This window comes from Protopterus annectens, chromosome 2.part0, assembly GCF_019279795.1.
Source record: "Protopterus annectens isolate FY-2018-M chromosome 2.part0, PAN1.0, whole genome shotgun sequence".
Classification (NCBI taxonomy): domain Eukaryota; kingdom Metazoa; phylum Chordata; order Ceratodontiformes; family Protopteridae; genus Protopterus; species Protopterus annectens.
In genome coordinates, this window is record NC_056728.1 from 979322303 (window position 1) to 979336177 (window position 13875).

At 46.9% G+C, this 13875-nt stretch overlaps 1 protein-coding gene across 3 annotated transcripts in view; it reads right to left on the reverse strand.

Annotated features, from left to right (window-relative positions):
* NUP54 (nucleoporin 54) overlaps positions 1–13875 on the reverse strand; it is a 1988420-nt gene that overhangs the window by 990079 nt on the left and 984466 nt on the right. The gene's annotated exons all lie outside the window — the stretch shown is intronic.

Below are 13875 nucleotides of genomic sequence, written 5' to 3' on the forward strand. Positions count from 1 at the left end.
TGATTTTATGTGGTCCTATCTCGCCTACATTCCTTACTCACGGGACAGTGTCCCCAGCACCTCTATCCTGGGAGGCACATAGGAAGATATTCCTGAGAACCGTGGAACCAAAGGAAGCCCGGCCCCTAGAATCCACGTCCAGCTTTTAATGAGTAATAAAAGTGTTGGGAGAGGCCCAAGTGGCCGCAGCACAAATATCATCCAAGGAAAGCCTAGCATGGAAAGCTATTACTGTAGACATAGCCATGGTGGAATGAGCCTTGACGGGAAAGGGTAAAGTTCTGCCTGCTGACGAGTAGATGAATGAAATACAATCTTTGATCCATTTAGAAATTGTGCACTTGGAAATAGGACAACCTGCCCTGTTTTCTGAAAAGGATACAAACAGTTCATCAGATTTCCTAACATGCTTAGTCCTATGCAAATAAAATCTCAGTTGTCTGTGCACATCCAACTGATGAAACCTGAACTCTGCTTTATTGGAAAAGTTCGGAAAGAACACTGGTAGCTCAATAGATTGATGGAGATTGACAGTGGATGACACCTTCGGAAGGAAAGGTTAAGCCTCAGGGAAACTCTGTTCTTATGAAAGATCAAATACAGAGGTTTAATGGACAAAGCATGAAGTTCTGATACCCTCCTGGCCGATGTAATGGCTATCAGAAAAGCCGTCTTCCAAGATAAGAACTTTAAGTTAAAAGTGGCAGCCGGTTCAAAGGGTGGTGACGTCATAGCTTGTAGCACAAGGTTCAGGTCCCATGGCAGTAACAGGGGGACGAAGTAACCAAGCGCCTTTTAGAAAGGTTACAGAGTTTGTGTCCCATAAGAAAGGGCTCGTAAGATGTGTGAAAATTGGAAATTGCAGCCAACTGTACTTTAATGGTAGCGGGCGCGGAGCCCTGACGGAACAACATGGCTAAAAAATCTTAGACCGACGGAATTGGGGCTGTGAAGGGGTCCAAACCTTGGGCTTGAGCCCAAATAGAGAATCCCCTCCATTTGCTGGAATAAATCTTCCTGGTGGAAGACTTATGAGAAGAAGACAAGATGTGCACCACTTCAGGTGAAAAGGAATGTCGTCTGACTAACGACGGAAGTGGAGCAGCCAGGCTGTCAACCTGAGAGTTCGCAGGGATGAATGAAGTTGTCCTGACATGTGAATCAGGAGTTCCGGCACTGGGTCCAGAGACCACGGACCATCCCAGTGTGTACCGTTGAAGAAAAGGGAACCATACTTGTCGAGGCCAGTGTGGAGCAATAAGGATCATCCTGCTTCCCAAGGATATGGCTTTCTGTATCACTCTTGGTAACAGAGGAAATGGAGGGAAAGCGTAGACCAGACCGGGGGGCCAATCGTGAGCTAGAGCGTCCCTGGGTGACTCCCCCTGTGGGGGGATCAGAGTGAAGTACTTGCTGCATTTGGCATTGTGGGGGCTGGCGAAGAGATCGCAGCAAGGATGATCCCACCTCTTGAAGATCTGAACCGCCACTCGGTTGTTCAGGGACCACTCGTGAGGCATCAGAATAGCTCTGCTTAGCCTGTCCGCTATCACGTTGGACTTCCCTGGAATGTGCATTGCCACGAGAAACCGTTGGGAAGACACTGCCCACTGCCACACTCGCATGGCCTCTCTGCAGAGGGGATAAGATCTGGTTCCCCCCTGCTTGTTCAGGTACCACACTACGGACATGTTGTCCGAGTGAATTGCAATCGTTCCCCGAGGTAGTGTGTCTTGGAGTGCTCGCAATGCCAGAAACATTGCTCTCATCTCCAGAACATTGATGTGCAAGTGTACCTCATGATCTTGCCAGGTGCCTTGGATCGTCCTGCCTAGATAATGCCCCCCCACCCCATCTGGGAGGCGTCCGTGGTCACTGTGGCCACTGGAGACATAGGAATCAAGCTCCTTCCTCTGTCCAGATTGGAGGAGCATAGCCACCAGAGGAGGTATTGTTCCGTGAGAAGTATCAGTTGGGAAAGAGGAAGCTTCTGAAAAGACCACTGAACTGACAGGAGCCACTGTAGGATCCGCATGTGTAACCTGGCCAGAGGTACCAGCATGATGGTGGAGGCCATGGGTCCCAAGAGCTGAAGAACTAACCCTGCCCTGAACTTTTCTGAGGGGCAACAGTGCGTGGATCTGAGACTGCAACACTCTTATCCTGTCCTGTGGCAGAAAGGTGCGCATTTGAATAGAGTCTAGCTCTGCGCCTATAAAAACAACACGCTGTGAGGGCTGCAAGGCAGACTTTTCCCAGTTCAAAGTAATTCCTAGATGTTGGCAAAGTGAGATGGTCGTCTCCCTGGCTTGAACGAGCAGATGCCTGGTGGGGGCAGCGAGAAGCCAGTCGTCCAGATACGGAAATACCTGGAATTCTAGACGTCTCAGGTGAGCTGTCCCCACTGCCAAACACTTGGTAAACACCCTGGGGCTATGGTGAGACCAAAGGGCAGGGCACAAAACTGGAAGTGACTGGCTCCTAACCGGAAGCGTAAATGACTCCTGGATGCCTTCTCCATTTTGATGTGGTAGTAGGCATCCTTGAGATCGATGGAGCACATCCATACTCCTTTCTCCAGCAGTGGAAAAATGGACTGAAGTGTGACCATCCAGAACTTGGAGTTCAGAATGTAATGATTCAGTCGACTGAGATTCAGAATGGGTCGCAGGTCCCCTGTTCTTTTCGGCACCAAAAAGAGTCGTAAGTTCCTGATCCAACATGGTCTGAGGGGACTGGTTGGATGACTCCTTTTTCTAGCAGATTTACAACTTCTAGTGCTGCTTGATCCCGTTGACTGGGTGGGATGTCCGGGATCCTTCTGACTGGGGGGGGGGTGTCGACGCAAAGGGAATAGTGTAACCTCCGGTACTATTCAAAGCACCCACCGATCCTGGGTAATTCTTTCCAAGGCTTCCGGATGCAACGAAATTCGGCCCCCTGACTGGCTCCAGAACAGCACAGTCGAGCAACGCCTCAGGAACGCTTGAAGGAAGAACCGCAAAAGGAATCGAGGTCTCCCGAGTTGCGGGGGTCTCCTCTGCCTCTAGGACGGCATCTTCCGGAATAATCCCCCCCCTCTGCCTCTGGAGGGGGACTCACCTTGAGCTGCGGGAAAGGACCTCTGAGACTTTTTGAACCACATTTTCTCTCCTCTCTGAGCCTTGGGATAAGGCCTAGAAGGGAGAGAAAAACGGGCCCCTATGGCGGATAGGGTCTTTCCCTTCTGTTCGCATCTGGTGAGGGTGCCTTTCACTTTGGGTCCGAAGAGAGAGGACCCATCAAAGGGGGAGTCAGTGAAGGAAGACTTAAAGGCCTCCGCGAAATGACACAGGCGCATCCAGGCTTGCCTTCTAAGAGCTACGCCTGAGCTAGCTGCCCTACTCACCCCTTCGGCTGCATAAGATATGAGCCTCACAGACGAGTTGACAATGGAACCTAGGGCAGACAACTGGGCGTTAACAGTCTGCGCTACCGCCTCAGGCATGTTACCCATCAGAGTATCTTTTAGCTCCTTCAGGAGACCTCTTTGGAACCGAGTGAAATGACAGAGGTAATTCAACGACCGTAAGGTAAAGGTTGCCAAAGACAGGGTACGCTTCCCTTACCAGTCCATACTCCTGGACTCCTTGTTAGGAGGATGGACTGAAGAAGAAGCCTCTGCAACTTCCTGCTGAGTGGCTGCCGCCACCACCAAGGCATCTGCCGAAACCCCTTTGGTAAGGAACTCTTTGTCCGGGGGGGGGGGGGGGGACTTGTTTGGACGTCTGGGCACCGGTTCCATGGAATCAGGGTTCTCCCACACCCTTCGACAAATCAAGTCCAGGAGTTCATCGAAGTGTGGAGACACCCAGGAGGCGGAGGGTTGAGCTCCGAAGGCCTTGAGGAATACCGACTCCTCCTCAGAGGGGGTCTTGGAAGGCCAGTCGCCTCTCTGCCTCAAAATCTCCAGGATGTCGGAGAAAGAGACATCATCGGAGGACGACTTGGGGGACTCCTCTGACTCGAGGTCGGTATCGGAAGTGAGGGACTTGTCCTGGGAGTCTATGTGCTTCCTCTTGCACAACTTCTTACTAGGGGGCTCCTCAGGCACCGACTCTGAGGGGCCCTCAGAAAGTAGGGGACCGCTCAAAGGGGTATCCCCAGACCTTCAGGCTCCGCCATTCAAGGATAGGGGGGCATCAGAGGCTCTAGCCGGGGTACAAGGGGACAGAGTGACCGATGATCCAGGTGATGTAACTGACGATCTGGCCAGTGTGCTCCTCATGGCCTCGAAGGCAGGTCCCCCCGAATACGAGGACCGACCCGTCTCCAAGACCACAACCGGAGTTGGGATTCCCCGAGCCGAAGCACCGAGAGGGAGGCTCAGAACAGACAGTAATTTGAGGTATCCCACTCGGGTCCGACTGTGGAAACCAGAGTACCAAAACCAGAGGATGGAATCGACATGGTTGGAGCAGACGCCGGCTCCGATAGACTCACATGGGGTATCGGAGCTGACATGAGAACATCACTCAGCGCAGAGCACTCCGGCTCCGACGACACATGGGTGCTCGGAGGAGGAATCACAGGTACCAGAATGGGGACTGGCTCCGGAGCTGCCTGGGTCGAAGCCGAGAACAGTTTTGCTAGCACCGCCGACTGCAGGAGCCTCTGGACCACCCTATCCACATCCAAATCAGACAGCCTAGAGGATTTGGAGGAAATAGAAGGAGATCGGGATCTCCTACCCGGAGACACTGGGTGACCGTTTCCGAATAGGCTTCAATAATATCGGAGCCGAGGTCGGCTCCAGCACCACCAATACCTCCTGCAGCCCCGAGGACAATGGAGCAGAGGAGGTAGTATCTCCCATCGAAACCTTCTCCTGTGGCCCCGAGGACAATGGAGCAGAGGAGGCAGCAACCACTATTTTAACCTTCTCCGGGGGCTACGAGGAAGCAGATGGAGCCGGAGATCTCTTCTTGGCCTTGGAAGGCTTAGATTTAGGACTGGAAGAAGAAGAAGAATCTAAGGACTCCTCAGAAGAGGGCTTAATCAGGCCCTTCAAAATCAGTTTATTTTTTCTTTCCTGCAGTACCCTCGCGCTAAAAACGTGGTAGAAACTGCAGGACTCCTGCAGGTGAATAGCCCCAAGACAATACACACAGATGGCATGGCCATCCGTAATAGACATTTTGTAGCCACATTTAGTACACTCTTTAAACCCAGAGGGTTTATGCTCCTTCTGCTCTTTAGACATGGTAAAAAATAACAGTACACTGTCAACCAACAACGACACAAGAGGAAGGCGGGTAAACAAACACCACTAACGGCCAAGGAACTCTAAATCAAATGTTTCTTGGAGTAGCAGGGAAAGAAAGACAAGAACAAATCCAACTATTGTTTTAACACCAGAAAAACAACATAGGAGAGGACTAGGTCCTCTAACTTAAACGGGCCTAGCCCGCCAAACAAAGGGATACCACAAACACCCAATCTCACTAACACTCACAATGAAACTTAGACAAGGAGAAAACTAACTATTAAAATAGCTTTTGTAAAATAACAGACTGCTAAAATACTTAGAAAAAGTATTTGAAAGGGTACTTGGCCACAGCCAAGCGAGACCACGTCCTAACTCTACGAGCGGCAAATGAAATCTGGAGCTAGGGTGAGGTGCATCTTGGGATACCGGGTTAGCCCAGCCAATTAGAGACTTTGTGCTAGAGAATTTTGGCCGAGGAACCCCGTGAGTAAGGAATGTAGGCGAGACAGGACCACATAACATCATGAAGTTAAACGATAACTGCACACTGAAGATCACCTCTTTTTCCAAAAATACTTTCTTGTACACTTAATGAATGTACTCAATTCTACTGAAATTAAAACTTTTTTGAATGCTCACTTTCAAAACTGCCATCATATAGCCACAAGCAGTTTGCCGCACAAGTTTAAGATTATGTGCGGACTGAATGAGACCCACCATCACCAGTTTCCACTGGGCTACTGTGCAGGTCATTTAACCAGATATTGCTCCAGGATTGCCTCAAAAGGGGCTGTGTGTCCAGTAAAATTACCTTGATACCAAGTGTGATTTATTTTATAAATCCTGTGTTGATCAGTTGGTGCATCAGCTCTGCTTCAGTCATATTACATCCTCAGCATCAACCCCTTTTTAAAATTGTCTGCATGGTGTAAGATTGTCGTGTCAACTGTTGCCAACTCTCTTGACTGAATGCTACTCTACTACCTTTGTCAACAGTTATGCCCGTCATAGGTCTTCTCTCATGCAATCCATCAATCTCTTTGTGGAATATCGTCTTCTCTTCTTGCCATCTTCCCTTCTCTCCCAAATCATCATCTACTTTCCTGCACATATTCCAGAACCACTGTTACCTGGTCTCTATGACCTTCTGTGCATCTTATCACCGATCTCAAGTTCTTAATCTCCATCACCTCTAGGTTCCTCAACTACTCTGCCTTTACTGACCAGGTTTCTGTACCATACAGTACTATTGGTCACACCAGTATTTGTACACTTCACTATTTAGCTTCTTTGGCATTCTCTCTGTCACACACACACACACACACACACACACACACACACACACACACACACACACACACACACACACACACACAAACACAAACACACACACAAAAACACACACAAAAACACACACACACTACCCCAACACTCTGTGCCATGTGGCTGCAGCCCCTCTGATTCTAGCTTTGGCCTCCTCATTAAGAGTTCCATTCACCACAACCAGCTCTGCCAAATACTTGAAACTGTAAACCTGTCCCACTATTTCCCTTCTATCTCAATTTTCAGCTTCTTCAGATTTCCTTCCATCTGCTCCCATGGCACATCTCTTGTCTGTAAACAGTTTCAACCCATGTGCCTACAGTTTTGCATTTAATTCCCTTATCATTTGCTGAAATTCCTGCTCACAGTCTGCATGTAATGCCACATAATTTGCATACAGCAGCTTTACTTATCTGTTCCCATCAACATGTTTGCTAATGTAGTCTATAACCACTATGAATTGTAGAGCTGAAACCTGATTCACCCTAAACCCTCTGGGAAACCTGCCATCTGAGAGAACAAACACTTTGTTTTATTCGTGTGTCACTGGGTCCTTGTATAGCCTTGATTAATTATGCCAATGTTTCCAAGATTTTGAACCATCACAGGACCTTGTCATATGCTTTATCCAAGTCTAGGAATGCCCAGATGAACTCTCTACTCATCTCTAGCTTCTTCTTAACATTGGACTTGGTGTGCTACATCCTGATTTAAATCGAAACTGCTCTTCTCCCAGCTTACTTTCTACTACTCTGCTCGTTTGTTTATCAAACACCCTCTCCAGCAATTTTCATGCAGTGGGACAGGAATCTTGACACCTCTGAAGTGCCCACAGTTGTGAACGTCCCTTTTGTTCTTGTACACTGGCACTAGAATACTTAATTGCCAGTCACTTAGGATATGCCTTTCTCTCCATATTGATATAAGCACCCTCAGGAGCCCTTTCTCCTCAAACTCCGCTAATAGCATGATCATATCAGCCGTGACCTCACCCAAGTCTGCTGCTTCTCATGACTTCATTTTCCTACATGCTGCTCTTTGATCACATTACTGGCACACAAAGCTTTTTTGAATCACCAAAATTGAAAATTAGGATTCCAGCAAACTCTACATTAATTTCTCTATTTGCTTTTAGCCTCCATACCTGATAAACATCAAGCCTCCCCTTACTCCAAGGGGGGCTGTCATACAAGCTGCAGTGAGACTGCTTTATCCTGTTAAACTTGAGTACCATCAGCCTTCACTACAGCTTACATTTATTTATTTATTTTACATTTGTTTACCGGAAAAGTCAGATTGGATATAGGTCCTTTTTCAGCGGAGGCCCGGGGATAAAAGCTCCAGCAGAAAATACAAAATATCACTGTAGAAATATACAAACTTGCAATGACAATACATATGAAAATAGTAGTATCTATACAGTGAGAAGAAATACAGTGTACCGGAGATATCCTCACCATTATATGTAGAATATAAAAAAATGAGATTTTAGCTATTTACAGTTTCAGTGAGTTCAAGAAGAGCAATATGTTATTACACAATGAGCAGAATATGGTTACCTAGACAGACGTTAGTATTAGCCAGGAGTGTTACAGGTGCATAGCCACGCATTGTACGAGTTGATTGTAGCTTTTTAAATTGTGCTATGGAGGAGATGGATATAATGTTGGATGGTAGTTCATTGTTGGCTTGTCACACCCCTTGTAGGCCATCCAGACTGGCAGCTTTTGGGCTCACAGGGAAGATCTAATATCACAAGTGCCCCCCCAGTCTCAAGACCTACTGAATGCCTTGGAAATTCCACACCAATAACATTTCCCTGGCCTACTCATGAATGCAAAATTAAGCCCATGTGGTGATGTCAGTGCTGCATCAGAGTATCCAGTGCCCTTCATCCCAACATGTGCTACACAAAACTTCCTCAGAACTACCATCACTTATCAATGACTTGGGATACCAAGATTTTGTCACCCCACAGTGGCCAACAGCAAGCTTCCATCTGATATGGCAACACTGGGAACCACTTCTCTCACCCTCCACAGTGAGCAACATCTTTTCACTCCATTCCCCCTGCACAAGATCTGCTACTCAAACTCGTGTTGTCTGAGGCAAAGTCAGTGCTTTATCCCTCTGGGTAAAACCAAGCAAATTTTATTATGGAAGATGAATAACTGATGAAAAATTAATGAATGCAGACTGCTCTTACTAGTAAAATATTATGGTAAAATGCACCACATATTAACAGAAATATTTAGCAATCTGACTTGATGGATCTGCAAAGGAATGAACTCTGTGCAAAGTACAGTTTTGTACCTACCATAAATGTAGATGTCCGATAGGTATGCAACTGCAGTCCTGACATATGGGTTGTCCTGCCTCAGGCAGCCCTTCGGTTGGCCGGATTCCAAAGTCTGGGTCCGGCGTCGGCTGATGTCACCCTTTCCCCGATGTCAGAGCGCCTGGGGTATAAAAGCGTCAGCCGACGCCATCTTCTTCAGTGTTTCTTGCCCCAGATGCCAGGTGCCCTCTAAGGAAGGCTAAATTTTGAAAAAGAGAGAAAATTCCAGACAAGTACAACAACATAAAAACAAATACACCATAAAAGATTACCCCAGGTAGCTAAAATGAGGGGTAGAAACCCAAAATAATACCACAGAGGGGTAGGTGGGAAGGAAAACCTGACTGCAGTTGCATACCTATCGGACATCTACATTTATGGTAGGTACAAAACTGTACTATGTCCTTCAAGGATGCAACTGCAGTCCTGACATATGGGTTGAATATCATAGCCAACCTGGGGGTGGTAGGCACTAAGACAAAGATGGTGTAGCTAAAATGCCCAGCGGGACTGCAGAAGCAAACCCTGCTCTGGATCTGGAATATAAAGGCAGGTTGTAATGTTTGGAGAATGTATGCACGGAGCTCCATGTAGCAGCTTCTAAAATGTCCTTTGTTGCCACTCCTCTTAAAAAGGCTGTGGAGGTGGCTGTAGCTCTGGTGGAATGTGGCCTGATGTCAGCTGGCACAGTTTTTCCATGAAAAGAGTAGCAGAATCGAATGCAATTTCCAATCCATTTAGAAATTGTCTGTTTGGAAATTGCTTTTCCCTGCAATCCAGCAGCGAAAGCTACAAAAAGCTGGTCAGATTTTCTGAAAGACTTTGTTCTGTCCAAGTAGTAGCGCAACTGTGTATGTCCAAGGCGTGCAGAAGTCTCTCTCCTTTATTTTGAGGATTGGGAAAGAAGGTAGGCAGGTGAATAGCTTGATTCAGGGACACCCTGGATACCACGTTTGGCATGAATGACGGATTGGTTCTCAAAGAAACTCTGTCCTGATGAAAAATGAGAAATGGTTGTATTGCCATAAGGGCCTGTAGCTCAGAGACTCTTCTTGCTGAGGTTACTGCCAGAAGGAAAGCTGTCTTCCAAGACAGAAATTGCAACTCTGAAGATGCTGCTGGTTCAAAGGGAGGAAGAGTTAATTTTTCCAGCATGAAGTTGAGGTCCCATGCAGGCACTGGTGGTTTCCTTGGAGGGTTGATGTTCTTTATACCTCTTAGAAACTGTCTTAACAATGGGTGTGAAAATACAGGCGGATCAGTGTTATATTTGGCAGATATTGCTGAAGCATGTATTTTTATGGAAGAATATGAAAGGCCATTGTGGATCATTTCAGCCAAATATTCTAGGATCTGTGGAATGCTCATCACTGATGGGTCTTGACCCTTTTTGCTGTTCCAGATAAGAAATCTCTTCCATTTTGCTGAGTATGTTTTTCTAGTGGAAGGTCTGCACGCCTCCAGGATGATATCTTTTACCCTTTTGGAAAGTGTATCCTGAGGAATAGTCATGGAATCTTCCAAGCTGTCAGCTTCAATGTTTTCAAGCTGGGGTGTAGTATCCTGTAATTGTGCTGTGTCAGAAGAAGTGTCCATTGAGGAAGGAGCCACGGATTGGTGTGTGTCAAGCTCCGTAGCAGTGGGTACCAGTGTTGTCTTGGCCAGTCTGGAGCTATCAGTATGATTTTCGGTTGTTCTGTCTTGATCTTTAGCAACACCTTGGTCATCAAAGGAAGAGGTGGGAAGGCATATAGTGTTAGAGAGTTCCAACTGAAGGGGAGAGCGTCCACCTTCCATGCTTGAGGATGGTATGCCCTTGTGCAAAACTTTTTCAGATGGTGATTGAGGTGGGAGGCAAAAAGATCTATGTCCGGCCTTCCCCATGCTTGAGTTATTTGCAAGAAAATGTCTGTATGCAACATCCATTCGTGTGGATCCATGATGTTTCTGCTTAGGCTGTCCGCCAGAACATTGTCCTTCCCTGGTACAAACTGGGATTGCAGTTCTATTTTTAATTGTAGGGAAATATCCCAGAGTTTCATTGCCAGTCTGCAAAGAGGGTAGGAATGGGTACCTCCTTGCTTGTTTATGTACCACATAACTGTGGTATTGTCTGTCTTTATTAGTAGATGGCCCTGATGCATGAACTTTTTGAAGGCCTTGATTGCATGTATCACTGCCAGCATTTCTTTTTGGTTGATGTGCAGATGCTTTTCTTTTTGTGTCCATTGTCCTTGAATGCATCTGCCCTCCATCCATGATCTGAGGCGTCTGTTGTTATGGTTTGACTTGTATGAGGCTTGCTGAAAGGCAGACCTTTGTTTATCTGGCTTGCTTGAGCCCACCACAGAAATTCCTTTTGAAGGCATGGAATGAGTGGGATCAATGCTTCCAGGCTGTGGCTGTGTTGAGACCATAGACTTTTTAGATACCATTGTAGTTTCCTCATATGCAGCCTTGCGTGTGGAATCAGAAGAATGCAAGATGCCATGAAACCCAGGGCCTGCAGGATTTTCCTTGCAGTCATCTGGGTGTGTGTTGCCAATTTTCTGAAGTATTCTGGTAATTATTTTTGTTTTGTCAGAAACGCTATCTGGGTGTTTGTGTCCAGTGTGGCACCCAGGAAAGGTATTTGTTGGGATGGTACGAGACTTGATTTCTGAATATTGACTGTGTATCCCAAGGCCTGCAGTAGGTGAATGACATAGTCCAAGTTTTTTAACAAGGCTTGTTGGCTGTCCGCTTGTATAAGGCAGTCGTCCAGGTAAGGGTATATTTGTATCCCCTGAAGTCTGCAATGTGCAATTACTGATGCCAAGCATTTCGTGAACACTCTGGGTGCAGTAGATAAGCCAAAGGGCAATGCTGAGAATTGATAATACTCTGAGCCTGCAAGAAATCTGAGGTATCTTCTGCAACATTGTCTGATTGGGACATGCAGGTATGCCTCCTTGAGGTCCAGAGTTACCAGCCAAGACCCCTTGCCCAGCATGGGAAGGAGTTGCTGTAAAGTCAGCATTTTGAATTTTGGCACAATAAGGTAAGTATTCAGTGCGGACAAGTCCAGAATGGGTCTCCATTGGCTTTCTTTTCTTGGAACAAGGAACAGTCTTGAATAAAATCCTTGGCCTTGTTCTGCAGAAGGAACCTTTTCTATTGCTCTTATTTGAAGTAGGTTTGTTATTTGTTTGAGTGCCTCTGCCCTTTGATTTGGTGGCAGGTTTGGCCTGCCATGTCTTGTTGGTAGTGTATGAAAATGGAATCTGTATCCTTTGTCCATTTGTCCTTTGTAATATTGTGCCAATTTTGTGAGAATAAAGATAATTTTCTGCCCAAAGGTGCTTCTAACTGAGCCCTGGATGGCGGAGTCAAAGTCAAGTCATTGAGATTGTCCCTGCGGAGCAGCGGAAGGTCCTGCCCCACCTCTCTGGTTCGGAGGCTGCCATTGATATCCTCTGTAGGAGCCTCGAGTTTGCCCTCTACCTCTGCCACGTCTGTTTTTGCCTCTTTGAAATTTGTCTGCGTCTGGAAAGGACCAATGCTTAGAAGGCCAATTCCTGCTGAATCTTGGAGGCAGTACCTGGAGGAAATCTTTGACTGTTTGCACTGATTTTGCCTTTTCCTCTATTTTCTTTAAAACCTCTTGTGCAGTAGCACCAAATAGCTTATGTTTCTCTAGTGGTGCGTCCAAAAGCTTAATTTTCATATGGTCTGGCAATGTTTGTTCCTTTAGCCAAGCATGTCTGAGTATGACCGCACCTGTCATTGCTGCTCTACATGATGCTTCCAATGCATCATATCCACACTGAAGGAAATGGTTGCTAACCTGCTGAGTATTATGAACCAATTCCTGTAACCCCTTTCTATCTAATGGTTCAGGGGAAGCCAATTTCTTTTGGAAGTCATCCAACATGTATTCCTGATACTGAATCATATGAAATTGATAATTTAATGCTCGCATAGAAAGGGTGGAAGATGTATATACTTTCTTGCCCCACCTTTCTAAAGCCCTAGAATCTCTTTCCGAAGGAAGTGGATTCTTAGCAGTAGTGGAGAAAACCCCTTTAGGCCCCTGAGAAATAGTTTCAGGGTCAGCAGTATGGCCCTTGTACAGAAATTGATGTGTGTCTGGGACCCTGTAGTACCTGTCTGGCTTGACAGGAGCAGGGGGGAGGGAGTCAGGGGAAACGCTAGATTCTAAGTACACATCATCTAAAACATTTAAAACTGGAGGAATAGCTAAGGGTCTATGCTGAGGTAGCTTTAAAAATTCCCTTAACTTTTTCCTAGAATCTGAGTATTCCTGGCCTTGCCATTTGAAGTGTTCCCTCATGGAATGAAGCGTTTCCCCAAAGGAAAACTCCTCAGGAGGAGAAGCAGAGGGAATGGATTCCTCCGCATCAGAATCCTCGTAGGCCGAGAAGGCCTCCTCCTGGTAGTCTGAATGTGCAGAATCACCTGAGGCCTCATCGGAGGACTGGAGATCTACCTGCTCAACCCTAGGCCTCTTGACAGAAGGTGGCTGACAGCCTCTCTCTGGATGTGGCTGAGAACCCCTAATTAAAGAAATAAGGTCCTCAGCTAAACTTAAAATTTGAGAACCAGAAGTGGATCCCAGAGAAACAGATCTTGGAGGGAGAGACTTAGCCTGTTTGGCAGCCTTAGCACGTGTGTAGGCCTTAATGGACATAGACACTGGAGGCCTGGCTGCCCCGCGTGCTGGAGTAGTCTTATCCACTGAAATGGTGTTAGAAATATCCTGAGCTACGGTCTCAGAGGGGAGAACAGAAACCGGCACCGAGCTGGCCTCCGGTACCGAAGTAACCGGTTGGGCGGTGTCGTCGGTCTGTAGCAGTTGTGAAACCGGCTCAGAAGAGACCGAGACACTTGCGGTAGGCCTAAGCGTGGTGTCGGCCGAGACCGCGGGTGTCGGTCCTTATCCTGCCGTTTTTTTAGGTAAATGTGC